The following is a 16486-nucleotide window of genomic DNA, read 5'->3' as shown; positions in this document are numbered from 1 at the left end:
GGACAGTGAGGAGGAGGGGAAGCAGAAGAGACGATTCATTTTATGATTTCAGGCTGCAGGAAAAAGTTGACAGTCAAAGAAGCGTGGTGAAATCTGAGGTCACAGATCTCACTGTGAGACGCCTCCACTGGTGACAAAGACAAAAAGCTTATTCCATCCCCGATCCCGTTGACGTAGTGTGTGTGGTAAACAGGTCGGGACAGGAAGGCGTTGAGAACGTCTGGTAACGGGAGGACAGCAGTTCAGAACGTTTGAGGGCGCTGCCGTTCATCAGTGCTTCGTCAGGGATTTGTACTTTTATTTATTTGTAGCTGCAGGTGAAAGCTTAGGGGCACAGTTATTTTTTTAAAAGAATTAAAATGTATTTGATTGACTTTAAGCACAGTATGTGTCCTAAGGAATTTAGAAACATCAGAGCAACCTGAGATGCAACAAAAGACCAGGATGAATGTATTCATGAATGAATACTCATGAATTCATCTTTTTAAACACTGTCTTCACCGAGCTTTTATCCATTCTACTGCTCTTTGGTCCTTTTTCATTATGTTCTATATAATTATAAAGATGAGATTTAGTTTCATGAGGTCTGCAGAAAACAAAAAGACTGCTTCACACAGGAGGCGGGTGGAGACCCTGGCAGGGTCGCGTCACAGTCGAACTCTAATGAGACTAATGCAAGTCTGTTTTGGATTGTGTGACATGACATTGTTTGGGCGCCTTGGGCTGCAGAATGATCACGGTTCACAGAGTCTAGACCAGAGGAAACGAACACGACAAGTGTTTTCTGTCGACAGAGATTCACGGTAGCTGAGCTGTGTGGTGAAACGTGATCAGTCAGACACGTCTCCTGCAGACAAAAGGCCTGAAACCACATGAAGGGATCCGATGTGAGACTCTGATGTGATACCTGTCTGAACCACCAGCAGCACCATGGATAGGACTTTTAACTCGAGTGTAAATGGAGTATTTTTACAGGGTGATATTAGTATTTTTACTTCCAAATACGTTCTCCAAAACAGGAAGTGGACACAAAGTGTTACAGCCACAGTTTCATGTCGTCCACTTCTTCTTCTGCTGCTTTTCTTTGGCTGCTTTCTTTGCCAGAGTGTGAGTGAGCTGTTCAAGGCAAGGCAGCTTTATTCATATAGCACATTTGAAATGCAGAGGCAGTTCATGCTTTACATGAAGAAAAGCATCAACAGCATTACAAACCACAATAAAATCCATTTAGACTAAAGAGGAAGCATTGCTAAAATGAAATAAAACTAAAGACGATCACAGCTGTAGTGCTGTCATACATTTAGTCGCCCTGAATGCAACAGAGGCAACAAAACCGCCACAACTACACTCGAGACTGTGCTTAAACGCATCGTGTACTGACACGCACGGCGCGTGTGTGTCAGTATTACAGCTACTGCCGCACCTCCTGGTTGGACAGTGTGACATTTAATTCTTGACCTTGACAAAGGTCGACATGGACGAGTAGTCTCAGTGCACGTCGACCGTTGCACAGTCACAGCCTGCTCCTGCGATGACCCCTGCAGCCTCGAGGTGGCGCTAGGAGCTGTTTGCTGATGTCTGGGTTGTGTTTGTTGGTTTTAACCTAATATGTGTGCATGTGTTTCAGGTTCCTGTCGAGCTGAACAAACTGTGGCTCCACTCCACGGTGTGTGCACAAGGTAACACACACACACACACACACACACACACACACACACACACACACACACACACACACTCTGTGTTTTCATTTCCTGTGGGGACTTTACACTGACTTCCATTTATTTCTTGTAGACTTATTCTAACCTTAACCATAACCACTACTCACCCTAACCCTCACCTTGACCTCACCCTGACCTCACCTTGACCTCATCCTGACCTTAAACCATGTTGCCACTCTAAAATTCAGTGGTTTGACCAGAGGCTGGTCCCCACAAGGATGGCCAAGTCCCCACAATGTGAGTGTGTTAACAGGCTTCAGTCCCCATAATGTAAGTAAAACACGGCACACACATGCACACACAGGACCAATTAGTAATTAGTCTGCGTGAGTGCGAGATGACTTCTCTGGGCTTCGCCTCCTGCAGTCGCCTGCTTCAGCTGGTTAGACACCACATCCATCATGAAAACACACTCACACAAATCACTGAAGTGTGTGTCTCCCATCTGTATCCATGGTTACGTTCAGGTGAGTTTGTTGTGTGAAAAGCTTTGACTTAGCTGATAGTTTGTGTTGTGTTGTGCAGCGTGTGTGAGTCTCTGGATGTCTCCGTGCGTCGCTGCTCGGCAGGTTCTGCTGTTTCCACGTTTTGATGTGTTTGTTGGAGCAGCCAGAGGTCAAAGGGTCAAGCGGCACTGCGGCTAACCCGCTAACTGATTAGTTCAGCCTGCTGCGGACCGCAGGAGGCGCGCACACACACGCTGCCAGATGATGCCAGGGCCCAGCAGGCTGCAGCATAGCATCACTCTCTCTCTCTCTCAGGCGCCTTGGTGGCTCAGTCACTGCATGAGTCAGAAACTCTCCCATTCTTCTTCTTCTTTTCCTGCTCTGAATTACGAAACGCTGTAACGGTCTGTGTCCATGCTGCCTTTCCTAAACTGGCCACAGCTCAGACACTGGTACCTTCAGGGTAGTTCAGTCTGCACCGGTGATCAGTTTACGTGAGAACCCAGCTGCTCGTCGAGACTATTGAGCATGTGATCAATGGCTACGTGCTGCAGGAAACATGACTTGGATGAAAGCCTTTACAGTTTCCCTGCAGGAGGTCTTCTGTGCACAGTGGAGCTGTCACCAGTCTCTGACTTACAGAAGGTAAAGATAGAAGATGAGGTCAGGTGAAAATCTGTTTCACGAGTCCTCACGAGCCTCAGTGCTGCTGTTCCACAGAGCCGTGTCGCCAGCACCTGATGTTTTCTGGCTGCTTTCCTTCATCATGTAGTGACAAACCGTTCTATCTGTGCAGCCTTTCAAACAGTCCTGAAAAGAATTCCTGACAACTCCTTGTTTTAGGATGAAGTGGCGAGGAGGCGTCACTAGCGCTGTCAACACATCCTGTGTCTGTTTGGCAGTAAAGGCCCTCCACCTCCTTCACAGTGAAACCAGGCTCCTCCAGCACATCACCAGTGTCTGAGCTGTGGCCACGGAGCCTAAAGGTGCACAGAAGCCTGTGTACAAACTCAGTAACATGTAATGACAAATGTTGTGATGCTGCTGTGACACACTCCCTGAAAGTGCACTTCTTCTGGACATGAAGCTCATGCACATGCATCCTGTTCTACTGTACAATGAGTGACATTTATGAAACAAAGCCAGTTGTTGGTGTGTCGTTACACTTCTGACTAAAACAGCACATATTTCTGTCCCGCCACGTACACAGAGTCTTTGCTAGTGGCCACACCTCCTTGTCAGAACCCAGTCTCGTCCGCTGAGATTTATGCACCTGGCCCCAGGTCTCATGGAGGACTGGAGGACCAGTGATTGATAGAAACACTTCTGACATGAAGAGCTGCCTTCATTTGCTCTTATTCTTTCGAGGAGGGGCAGGGCTGATCACCTGTCAGACCTTCAAAGATAAATGGATGCATGAATAGATAGATGGATTGCTGCCTTTGTGTCTGCAGCTCCTCTTTTACCTCCACATCTCAGAGCAGCCCATAATAATCAGCATCATGCCCGGTTACCATGGCGACAGCAGTGGAAAGGAGCTGAGAAAGAGATGTTCTTTTAGCCAGTTGGACTCTCTCATGTCTCCTGACGGTTTTTTCTAAACTGTCTCCATCATCTGAGTCGTAGGACTGGATTTGAATCTGAAAGCTCTTTTGTTGTTTGTCTGAAAGGAGCTCACACATACACACACACACACACACACACACACATGCACACACAGAGGCACGAACACTAACACACAAACAGAGTTAGGACTCGATCAGCCGAATCAGTGCAGCAGTAACTGTGAGGAATACAGAACAGTGAGCTGGTTTTTCTCTGCACAGCAAATTAATTTCTAAAGAGACTGCATTTAGCCAGAGCCACAGAACAGTGTGCACGTAGATGTGAGAGGGTGTAGAAACACAAGCGGACGGGCACCTGGCTCTAATTACCATGTCCTCCACAATACGACTACTTTTCATACAATACTGCAACATTTCCAAAAATAGAAAAGCAGTTTGAGCAACTTTTACAGTGAAATCTCTACAATGAAATTCATAAATCCCAAAGCTCAGCGCCAACTTCAACTCCTTGTTTCCCTTGTTTTTACTGCTAAGAGGTGTTTCCTCGAAGCATCGGAGACGCCATCAGAAACTATGGTAAATGAACAGGTGCCTCCTGGGGGAGGCTCAGGCGTCATCAGACGCTTCAGAAGCTGCAGGAACCAAAAACTCCATGTTTTTCATTCTCCTGTTTTTGCTCAGTACTTTCTTCTTCTCTGGCTGAAATGCTTCTTTCGTGATGGAATATTTCCAGGTTCTTTGCAGTTTTTGAAACCGTGATGTGAATGTTACTTGAATGCAGAAGGTCCAACAGAGGAATGCTGACGTGTGTCCCCATTAAACAGGCACGAGCCCCCACTGCTTTATTTCAGGTGAACTGTGGGTTTGAGAGGAGCGTCTGCCTCCAGCAGCAGCTGGATCAAAGTTTGTTTTCCTACGCTGACGTGCGCCCACTGGCGCGGCTGATGGAGCTGCAGGCCGCTCACTGAGCTTCACTCTGCCACCAAATCCCAGCTCTTTGTGCAGTTCACACACATTGGATGGACTGAACATATAGTTCAGGGTGCAGATAGTTCAGGGTGCAGACAGTTCAGGGTGCAGACAGTTCAGGGTGCAGCGGTCAGTGCACCTTCAGCTCCACTGACAGCCAACGTGAAGAATCAGTGTGCACGTGCACTCGCTGTTCGCTGCTGCTTTGGGAAACACATGTCGAAGTTTCAGAGCTTTTGTAGAAACATTCTTAGTCGGTCTTACTGTTACTCCCAGTGCTGAATCGTCCTCAGGCTTCGTACCTTGTACCAATGTTGTACAGTTTGACACAAGTGTTTTTACATCTGATCGATTTATTCTTTCGTTGCTGTGTCAGGTTTTCCTTTGTACTTCACTCATTTTTGTCTCGTCACTGTGGCCTAGTTCATACTCGATGTCTCGTGTCTTCCTTGTCTTCATCTTCTTCATCCTCTTCGTCCTCTTCCTCATTCACTACTTCCTACATGATGTACACTACGTGGTTTTACTCAGTGGTGAACAGTAAATTGAGATTTTGGACATTTACTAATCATTGACTAAACGCTGTGGAACCAATGTGGAGCATTGCATTGTGGGATTGTTAGCAGAAAGTAGTACAAGGCGTGTGCACGGCTTTTTTACCTTCCATTGTGTGATTTTTCAGTGCACGGTATAGCAGATAGCATTTGGACCCCAGTACGATGTAGCAAACACACAAGTGTGTGGTGAGTAGGGGGCGATTTCAGACACAGCCTCTTCCTCCTTATTATGGGGTAAAGGTTAAAGGTCAGATTTCGGGGCGTTGCTCTGAGCTGCAGTGACTTAATGAAACAAAATGACAGATTTTAGTTTTTCAGGCATAGAGCTTGTTACACACACACACACACACACACTATGAAGACTGATCATTGTGAGTGTTTCACTGCTGTGTGTGTGTTTAACGTGATCACAGTCTTCTAATGGAGGTAGTAATTACCACCTGGCAGCCTGTCAACCAAACTCACCTGCGCGCACACACACACACACACGTCTGTAGAGCTGTGTTTGTGAGGACCGTCCCCTCGCCTTAACTTCAGCCATCGCCACTGAGCGTCTTCGCCTCCTCCCCTGGTTCTAACCTGAACCCTAAACCAGGTCTGAGCTCTCAGACCGGTGTGAGGATCTGACATGTCCTCACAACTAAATTGAAGGACGTGCACACTCATGGACAGTTTCCCGATTCTGTGTCAGGTTTAAACCTGCTTTTCACACGGTTTAACAGTGGAACAAGGTCAGAGCGTCGACCTTCATGGTGAGTGTAACACCATATTCATTTGGTTCCATCTGCGTACAGATAATTGTATTAGTCTCTTTCTCGGAACAACAAATCAGTCCTGTGATCAGTTGTGTATTTATTATTCACACGTTTAATCAGCTGGTTCCTCAGACGACGGCAGCACAATCAGAAATGTCTTGTTAGTTTGCCAGAAGTGTCAGAGTTGCTTCATTAGCATTGTGTTTCCGTCTGAGAGGAGCGAGCTGTGGGAGCAGCGTCTCACCGAGGACGAGCGTCTCCATCGGTCGGACTCTCCCTCCGCCTGCGTCTCGGCTGGACACTCAGCAGAGCCGTCAGATAAGAGGAGTTCATTAGTCAGATAGCTCCTCTCTCGCCCTGCTCTGTTTCCACTCGTCCTCTCGCTCTCCTCATCTTTCTTTGTCATTCTTTACGTCTTTCTTTCTCTTTAGTGCTTTGTCTCACCTCGCTTCTGTCTGCAAGTCCTACATATTACAACTCTCTCTGGTTCCCTCATATTCAGTCTCATCATTGGCACCGTAAATAACACGTCACTGTTTACCAAACATCCTTCACCACGAATTAACAGAAATATCTAGAATAATCATAAACGTGCACCAAATGAAACATTGCTCCTTTTCTTCAGACATCAACATCCACCTTGTTAAATATCTGTAGTGTAAACTGTGTACACTCATGGCTGTCAGCAGTTTGTTAGAGAAAGGCTGATGAAGAAGAGGGTCTCTGCTAAAAAACATAAAGCTAAATGCTAATTGAACATTTTCACACAAGCACAAAAGAATCGATTTGAACTGCTTTATGTAGACGATGGCTACGGGACTGTGAAGTTCTCCAAGGGGTTGGTCGCCTGAGCCATTAGCCTGCTCTTTGGTATTCAGAAATGTCAGAGAGACAGATTAGTTTATCGATCTCAGAAGAGAAACTGTTGTATGTTTCTGCAAACCAGTGGCCTTTGACCTTTGACCACCAAAATCTAATCAGTTCCCCCTTGAGTCCAAGTGGATGTTTGTGCCAGATGTGAAGAAATGTTCTCAAGCTGTTCCTGAGAGATTGTGTTCCTGAGAATGGGACGTGCAGACGGATGGACAACGGGAAAACAGAACAGAACTACTTGTAAAGTGCAAGTCAGGCAGATCATCTATGAACCAGTGCTCAGAACGGACCAGCACCAGTGGATCGTACCATCTGAGCCACAGTCACAGTGCACAGAGGTGCCAGGACGTGATTTCAGCTCAGCAGCCCCCTCCCCATTTTGAGAACTGCACTGGACATATGTATAATATATACAGTACACTTGAATAGGAAAGTGTGTCCAAACGTCTGCCTGGTGGTGTGTGTGTCCTCTGTTTCCCTTCTCCTTTGTCTTGAGCCAGCTCCTACTCCCCAGTGTTTCATTGTAGTTGACATTTGCTTTATTCTCTTTATTGCATGCAGAGCATCATGGGCCCCCCCCCAGCAGCCTAGGCCTATAGCAGCATAACTAAGGGAAGGCTCAGGGTCACCTGATCCAGCCCTAACTATAAGCTTTATCAAAAAGGAACGTCTTAAGTCTAATCTTAAAGGTAGAGAGGGTGTCCGCCTCCCAAACTGAGACTGGGAGTTGGTTCCATAGGAGAGGAGCTTGATAGCTAAAGGCTCTGCCTCCCATTCTACTTCTGTGGACTCTAGGAACCACACGCAGACCTGTACTGATGCACCCACATGGAGTTTGGGTGGTGGATCTGTAAGTATATGTGCAGTACACTGGAGGGATGGAGCAGGAAAACTGTGGAGCGGTGTGTAAGAGCTGGTGGACAACAGTGGAGGTCTACGGCCCAGAGCGATGAGCTGGACCAGGGTCTGGACTCACACACATTACGGTGAGGACACCACGTTCACTGGTGCTGCTGGTCTCTGGACGGGGTTGGGGGGGGTAATCACACAACAAACAAAATCACCAGCTGCAGTGTTTAATTATCACATGGGTTATTTCTTCTCTGCAACGTACTTGTGTCTGAAAAAATAACTAAGAGAAAATAGTCATAATGACAGCCACCTCTCTGTGTGAGTGTAAAGTGAAGAGCAGCAACGGGAGGAACAGACAGAAATAGAGAGTCAGATGAGAAAGTGATGAAGCGATAGAGGCTAGAGACAGAGAGAGAGGAGAGGAGGGAGTGAAGAGGAGGAAAAAGGAGAACAAAACAAAGACGTGATGGAGAGAGGAGGAGGGACAAAAAGAGAGCGAGGGAGCAGGACAGAGGAGGGCGAGCAGCAGCTCAGCAGCTGTTACAGCAGTGAGGGCGTGCGGTTGTCGAGGGGACAGCGCTGTTGCCACGGGGATTATCACCACGACTGCAGCCGACAGGACGGTTGAACACCAGACAGAGCCTAAGAGCAAGGCAGCGGGGTCATGAGGTAGGAAACAGGCTGAAGGGGGGGGGAATAGACATGAGAGCCAGACGTCACCAATGAGGAAGTGAAAGAGAGAAACGGGAACAGAAGAAGAGAAGTGAGAGTCTGTGCTAGATATTCTGCAGAGCTTTAGGATATTTCAGTCATTTCCTCTGAATTCTGCCTCGTCTCCATGTTAGGAAGAAAACAAGTTACAGTAAGTGACTCTCTGCACCTTTTAAAGTTTGTTCAGCTTTGTTTGATTTGTGTTAAAGGAAGTGAGACACTTAAAGGATGAGGCTGTTGTTTTTCCAGCCCCATGTTCAGACGCAAACCAGCAGCGTGTCAGTCCAACACTCAGGTTTCCTGTCTGTGGCTCTCAGCTCCGACTCCTCCGGTTCCACATGCAGCTCGCAAGTACATAGTTAAATCATAGTCATTTTAAATGGAGCATACAGAGGGTTTTAGACAGTAAATGTTAGTTTGCCATCATATAACTGATAAAAATAAATGCACTCACAGTTGAGATGCTGGAATATTGAGTTAATAAACAAATCCTTGCAGCTTATCTGGTAATGAAAAACCATGTTTTGCAGCCTTTAGTCCAGGAAGATCATTTGCATTTGGCACAAACACAAGACGGCAATAAATACTGATAAATATCAGAGCGTGTAAATGAAGTACACACAGATTCAGCAAAACTAATAAAAGTACTAACAAATGTTCATCTAGAAAAGGAGAGTGTGCCGGTACAGAACTGGGAGCAGAAGAAGATGCTGTTTGATTATCAGGCTGAATAACTTAGACCTGGGTTTGGTTTAAGGTCGTGTTACGTTTAGTGTCACTTTCTCTGGAGGTTGTTTGACGTGTGGCGGAGTGAAAGGTTTGGGATATTCTGTTGTTCTTCGTGTGCACATCCAGATCATCCAAACAAATACATGTTTCCTCCTGTTTGTTTGATTAAAAACTACACTGAGTGGCCGTTTTAGGAAACTGCTGAGCTCGGTGTATAAATGAAATTGTTTATTTATATTAGCTATTTGTTAGGACCCAGTGGGTCTGCAGCTGAGAGGTCTAACATGTTGGTACATGAGGTTGGTTGCAGCCTTATGTTCTGAAATTCACATCTTGTGTGTTGTGAATCAGCGTTTGGCTTCAGTGCTGAGAGGACGGAGAAACAAAGTGAAGTCAGGATAGAGTTTCCTTGTTCTCCTTCTCCAAATCATCCTGTAATATAATAGCACAGCGAGTCCCGGACCAAACCTGATGCACAGAGGAGTGAGCAGACTCGTGTTCGGGAGATTCTCTTGTCCTCAGGTATCAGTTTCATGTCTGTGTGCCCGGGACACGTGTGATCAGTGCAGTTGTGTGCTGAAGGTGTCACTTCACAGACAGTACTCTTTACTCGTGTCAGAAACAGTGCCACATAACATTTAATAATGGGTTTTGTAGCATCCATCATTTGTGGGCTTCACAGGTGGAAACACAAAGCCGTGTTGCTGTGAGCGAGTTCAGTTCTGGGCTTCGACCTGAGCTTCGTCTTTATTTACATCTGGGCGAACCGGCATCATTGTTAGCATGTCGAAATAGCCTGTTTCATTTCCTGTTTCATGTTTGCAGGACACTTATGAGCAACTATCACTGGATCACTGTCAGGTTGAAGGAAGCAAAAACATCATGCTTGTCATCCAAGTGGGCTTACGGACGTACGTTCACTATGGACGCCAGAGATAATATTCTCAAAGTTTAAATGTCACTAAATCTAATGATGTGTGTGTTTTGTTTGTGTGTCTACATTTGACTATGTATGACTCAAAGGAGGACACGAGTTTGATCATGAAGCAGAGAATAAGGCTGGTGGTTTTCTGTGTTGGTGTCATTTTCCTGTAAATGTGACTGTATGTCATCGGTACCAGCAGCTTATTACGACCAGCAGGTTTTGGCCACCGCTAGTGACTGTAGTAATTAAAACAAGCAAAGGAAGCCATTAGGAGACACAGTAGATGGAGCCACAAGTACTTTTAAATATGTATATATATGCACACACACAGTTTGAGACAGATATATACAGAAGTATATTTACATGTGCTGCACTGAGGGTTGTCGTCCTCTTACACAGTCGTGGGTTAGGTGTTGATCAGAGCGACAGTGGTGGAGCCCAGGAACCTGAAGGACTCTACTGCTGATGAAACCGTGATCATGGTAACAGCCTGTTAATGACAGTGTCCATGGTGTTGACCTTGTCGGTGTGTCACATGTTGTCATTAATGTTGGTGGAGTTCTTGCAGTTCCTCCTGCCAACATAGAGTAGGAGCTTCAGGAGATGTTCTTACAGACCATATGGCATAGTGTCCTCAAACCCCGTCCAGAGACCAGCAGCACCAATGAACGTGGTGTCTTTACCATAATGTGTGTGAGTCCAGACCCTGGTCCAGCTTATCACTCTGTGCTGTAGGCCTCCACTGTTGTCCACCAGCTATTAGACCCCCCCCAGTGCAGTGGTGTGGCTCACTGGGGGGGTCTAATAGCTGGTTTCCTCCTCAGGAAACACGGGAGGCCATCCTTTTTCCAACAAGCAGCTCCGACATGTTTTTTCCAGCGCGAGAAGCTGGTGGAGTAGTGCCAACAGCGCAGAGAGCAGTGACGGCTTTTCTTAGCCTTTGGAGCTGTTTTTAAAAGAGAAACACAGTAAACATCAGCTGACTCACTGATCAGGGAGAAACAGACATCGGCCAATATATTGATTGTTCTGCCTGCGACACCTGCCGCTATGAAGACTTAGCAGCTAGTTCGTTACCATGGCAACCACTGCAGTTTTCATTACATTGAACCGGTTTCTTGTCAGAGGAAGCTCTGTGATGACCTCTCTGCCTAACACTGTGACCTTTCACCTCATCACTGGGAGACATTTCATCTCCCTGCTGGTCACTCTGCATGTAAATCCACTCATGAATATGGAACAGCAGGCCTGCGTTACTGCTGCATGTCTTTATTGGCCCGCCCACACCTCATGAATATTAATGAGCCAGGCAGAGCATCAGGAGGAGACACCAGGATTTATGATCCCAGGGGAAGTTTGGAGCTTTTGCACTGCTCAGGAGAGTGTGACTGCACCAGCCCAAATGCATAACATAGTGTGAGTAGCATATACTGGGTTCATAAAGACTCATGGTGTTTAACTGTAGCTTTGCAATAACAACGATAATAATATTCACCTCTATCTGTCTGGCCACAGGTCACCCTGCTGTACCGTCCTGACAGCTGTGCAAACAAACTGTTCCAAAAAGTCAAATGCTAGACTGCACCAATGAAGTAGGCTAAAAAACAGAAGATGAATGTTATTCACAAATCCCTCCTTGTCGGCTCGTTGGTGTCATGTCTTTGGTTTGGTAAAGTGCCCCCTCCTCTGCCAGTTGTTTCAGCGTTCCAGCCCTTTCTAATGGAGAACACTGCAAACTGCCGGCGTGTTGACCTTTCTTGAAGCTGGCGTTTTGATTTAAGCCCCTTTTACCCCAAACTCAGAGTCGGCAAACTGCTGCCCATTTTACACACCTGCTGCAGTCCCAGTACTAGAGGTGTGATGCTTATCATGACGTCCGACTGCTTTGTTCTCGCTGACAGTACTCCCCTCATTCACTCTCTAGCTCTCTTGACCACAACTGCTCTCTCTCTGTCTCTCTCATGTGGATCTCTAAATCCTTATTCCACCTCATCCCGTTTATACAGGAGGCAGGGCAGTGTTTTGGTCAGTCAGCTGGTGTGAAACTCCCACGCTGCATGTGGGCAGAGCCAGGGGGTGGCCAGGGGTCTGACTGGCCACCCCCTGGTGCCAGCCCTGCCAGAATCAAAATGTGATGCTTGTCAATATTAATGAATGAAATATGAAAAACAATGACGTACAACAGTTTTCTGGTGCTTTGTAATGAATACTGGTCAAATTTGTATCGTACACGCAGCAGGATATTTGCATAAATTTCTCTGAAAATGTTGTGAAGAAAAATGATCGGTTTGTGTGTGGGGGGGGGTACTACTGTGAAGTGTCCCCGGCCAGGAGCGAATAAGGAGAAAGCATGGTGTATCTCATTGTTATGCAAAATAAACTGTTTGATTCATAACCTATGGTTTATTGTTTCATAGAACTAAGGGTTTAATTTACTCTTTACACATATTTTAAATGTGACACCCCTCTCTGAGTCTGCTCCCTGGCCACCACATCCAAAATTTCCTAGATCCGCCCCTGGCACTGAATGGGCAGTATAAAGGGGCCACTGGAACATGTTCCGACAGTAACCATCTCACTGTCGGTTTAACGCTGTGTTGCTGTCCTCGTATTCTGGCCGGTGTTTTTGCTGATGGTGGAACAAATTTGATGTGTCTCCACCGAATGTTCGGGTTCGTTACATACTTTGCAAATCACAAATGTTTGATTCACATCTGAACTCATTTAAGCTCCTTTGTTTAGAATTGACTTTAGACAAATGACAGATGGTCACAGCAAATAGTGATTTGATTTGTATGAAGCTAACTGAAGAACGGGTTAAATATATTTAATATGATGGTCATGACGGGCAGCAGTGTCCTCGTACCTCTGGCCAAACAAAAATATAGTTTAATATTCATGATGCTTTATCTATTTTCTGTCCCTTGGGGAAAACAGATTTGATCTAAAAAGGCCCAACATAGACCTAGTGTAAATAATCTCCTACACTGTAAATCACATATGTTGAGTGGCTGTAAACATTTCTGTTTTTAAATCCTGTTGCCACGAGTCTCTTCATAAGGTGAAACTGTAAAAGACCGATCTTAGACAGTGTTGTATATTATGTAGCATTCGCGTTGCCATCTGTGCGATGACTGCAGCTTCCTCGGGCCGAAGCGGAGATATATGAGCTCTCTGCTGTCAGAAGAAAAATATCAAATACAACAAACTCTATGGAATCAGGAGCAGCAGTTTCAGTTTCAGGCTCGACCCCATGAATATCAAATGGAAGAAAGTATCAGGATTCAAAGCGGCTGCTTTATTTTCAGCAGCCTGACATGACAGCATTAGACCAGCTCCAACCAGCGAACCAAGCGTGTCAGTTTAGCTCAGAGCTCCGCCTCAGCCAGTCAGCACTAGGACACACTGACAGTAACAGCTGTCTGAGGTTGTAATGATGCGGTGACGATACTGATAAGACAGGATGGATAACTGGCAACGTATGCACAACAGCAGGGACCCGCCTCACCGAGTGCAAACGGAAGTTTAAAGACGAATGAACTATGAAAATACTGAATGTTTGTGTGCACTTGTTTGCTTTGGGGAAGGTCAAGGAGGTCAGCGCTGCTTTTGGGAACTGGCAGACCCCTAGCCAGGAGAGGGGAAAAGATAAGAATCAAAAAGGGGGGTAACGAAAAGTGAAAGTGGAATTATGGATGTTTGAGTGGGTTAAATAGTCTGAAAACAGAAGAGGTGTAGTTCAGATCCGGTTCCGCTCCCAAACTTCAGATGACTGTTTACGTTAATTGAGGTCAGTGAGTGTTAAAATGCACAAGGCTGTTTGGAAGTGACGGGAAAACCCAGTGATGAGTAGTAAGTATAGAGAGTGTGTGTGTGTGTGTGTGTGTGTGTAAACAGAGCAGTAAATATTTCACGTCCGATGAGAATCTATTCAACCTAACAATTAATTGTTACCAAATTTGGTTTTCACTTGACAGGAAGGTGTGAAAAATTGAACGTGGCAAAATAATACTTATCAAAAGGTCTCAGGTAAATGTACTGCAGTAAAAAGTACAACCTCTGAAGTAGAAGTATAACCCGGTGAAGTGGATTACAGGAGGAATGGTGCTGGGCCACTGCGGGACAGAACAGCTGGACCACTCTGTCCAGATGTTGAGCTTCTAAACTTAGCCATAAACTGGTTTAAAAAGGCTTTAGTGTTGGGTCAGATCCTACATCTGTGTACTTGTACTAGGTTAACCAGTAATAGTAGTACATTACTTTAACTAATCTCGTATTTGTATCTAATGTTCCAGAAATTATTTCCACACAGTTCCTGAATATACTGTAACTGAGAGTTAGAGCTATGTCTCGTATCGGAGAGAAAAACTACGTTGCGTAAACACAGCTCAGTCGTGAGTTAAACTGGCCTCAGTAGATTCTGTCCAATACAAAAACCACAGGCAGCCACTGGGACTTACTGGACACAAACGGGCCGTGAGGAGGCGTCTGCTCTGAAAAGCTGCTTTCACATTAGACAACATAAAAATCAGAATGCAAATGTACAGTGAGAGGCTCAGCAGAGCTGCAGCATCAAATAGCTGGAGCAGTCGTTTTTCTTACAGCTGAAAACAGATTAAAATCCCAGATTGACTCCGGAGTCGTTCTGAGCGGCGGCGCTCTGGGGGCTGCTGACGGAGGCAGGCGCTCGTCTCCGTCTCTTCACAGCTGGAGCCTCCAGACCTCTTTAACACAAGCTCCACCACCAGCCACACCGGACGCACACACAGCACACGTTAGTTTGCATGGCACACCCTGCTGTGCACACACACATGCACAGATACGGACACACACTGCGAGTCACACACAGACACCTTCCTGCTGTGCTTTATGTCGGTGTGACTGAGAGGATTGTGCTGTTTTATTGCCAGGGAAACAAAAGGCTGCAGCTAATAACTGCTGTGTGTTTGTGCACGTGTGTGTGTGTGTGTGTGTGTGTGTGTACTGATTTTAGCCTCTTGTCACGTTCTCCTGTAATTACTGCATTTTTATTGTGTTTCTGTGTGAAAGTGCCATGTGCATCAGTTTGGTCTCACACAGGAAACAAAGGCACAGCACCACGCCCCACAGAACCACTCGCCACAGCACCACGCCCCACAGAACCACACTCCACTCCACCACTCGCCACAGCACCACTCGCCACGCCACACAGTGATTCAGTTCATGATGATTAATTTACATCATATAAACACCAGTGTTGCATAAAGTGTTTCTCACAATCTTGATAACTTACTTTCTATTATCATTATTATTATTATTAAGACGACTGCTCTACCCACTGAACCACAGTCGCCTCCCAACTGGAAGGTTGAAGGTTCGAATCTCGGTGCCTCCAGTCCACATGTCGAAGTGTCCTTAGGCAAGACACTGAACCCCCCCGATGGTTAGAGCCATCGGTTGAGTTGGCGCCACAGATGGCTGCCATTGGTTCTGTACCAGAAACAAATTCCTTGTAACACACTTGCCCAATCATTATTATCCTTATGACTTTTACATTCACCAAATGAGCAACACTGTTGTTTCCTCAAGTTCCTTGATAACATTGGGCCTGGTCCTGTTGAGAGTGATTTTATTGATTAGTGCAAATCCTCCTTTTTAAACATTAATGTGGCAAAAACAAAAGAGATGTGCATTCATTTTAGTGAAACCCCCACTGCCGTCTCTCCCGAAGTGGTGCAGCAGTACAAACACCTCGGTACCATGACCGACAGCAAGCCGTGCTTTGAGCCCCACGTTGATGCTGTGTGTGAAAAAAAGCACATCATCGTTTGCATTTTTATCCTAAGCTTCACAGTTTTAATATTGACACCACTTTATGAAGATGTTTTATTGAATCAGTTATCTTTTCCTTTATTTGTTGGTACAGGTTACTATCTGTCATTTACAGGGTCTTGTGAAGGTGCTCAGCAAAGTTGCTGGTACATCCTTAAGTCAAGTCAAGAATCTTTATTGTCATTATGCATAGCACAACGAAATTTCTTCCAGAAGCTCTTGGCTTAAAAGACACATTATTTACATAAATAACACAAAAATTGTACAAGTCAATATAAAAATAACAGATAAAATGAAAATGTATGGGACCTAATCAGATCAGCAGCATGTTACAGCAAGAGTGTAGTAACATAATGAGGTTCAGCTCAGTGCAAATCTCAGTCTTTAGGAAGAGGTGTGAGGTCCAGGTCTGTGTCTGTCCATAGGGGGGAGGTTGTGTGTGACTGGGTGTGACCCCCTGTGTAACCCAGGGCGTGGGTACAAAGTGCTGTGATACAGAAGGAACAGGTTCAGAGGATCTTTTTTTTAATTTTTTTAAATTTATTTATTCTTTCAAGCATGTAAAGACAGTT

General features: G+C 45.6%; 1 protein-coding gene across 1 annotated transcript in view; it reads left to right on the top strand.

The window, feature by feature from the left end:
• The window catches only part of LOC109968606 (extracellular sulfatase Sulf-2-like), a 54526-nt gene that overhangs the window by 13051 nt on the left and 24989 nt on the right, over positions 1 to 16486 (top strand). Inside the window, exon 2 of the mRNA XM_020614986.1 lies at positions 1628 to 1679. The gene's annotated coding sequence lies outside the window, so the exon portion shown is untranslated. The remainder of the gene's footprint in view (positions 1 to 1627; positions 1680 to 16486) is intronic.

Source organism: Monopterus albus, unplaced genomic scaffold, assembly GCF_001952655.1.
Source record: "Monopterus albus unplaced genomic scaffold, M_albus_1.0 scaffold155.1, whole genome shotgun sequence".
In the NCBI taxonomy this organism is placed as follows: Eukaryota; Metazoa; Chordata; class Actinopteri; order Synbranchiformes; family Synbranchidae; genus Monopterus; species Monopterus albus.
The sequence above is the reverse complement of the archived record's forward strand: the minus strand, read 5'-3'. Positions and strand labels throughout refer to the sequence as shown.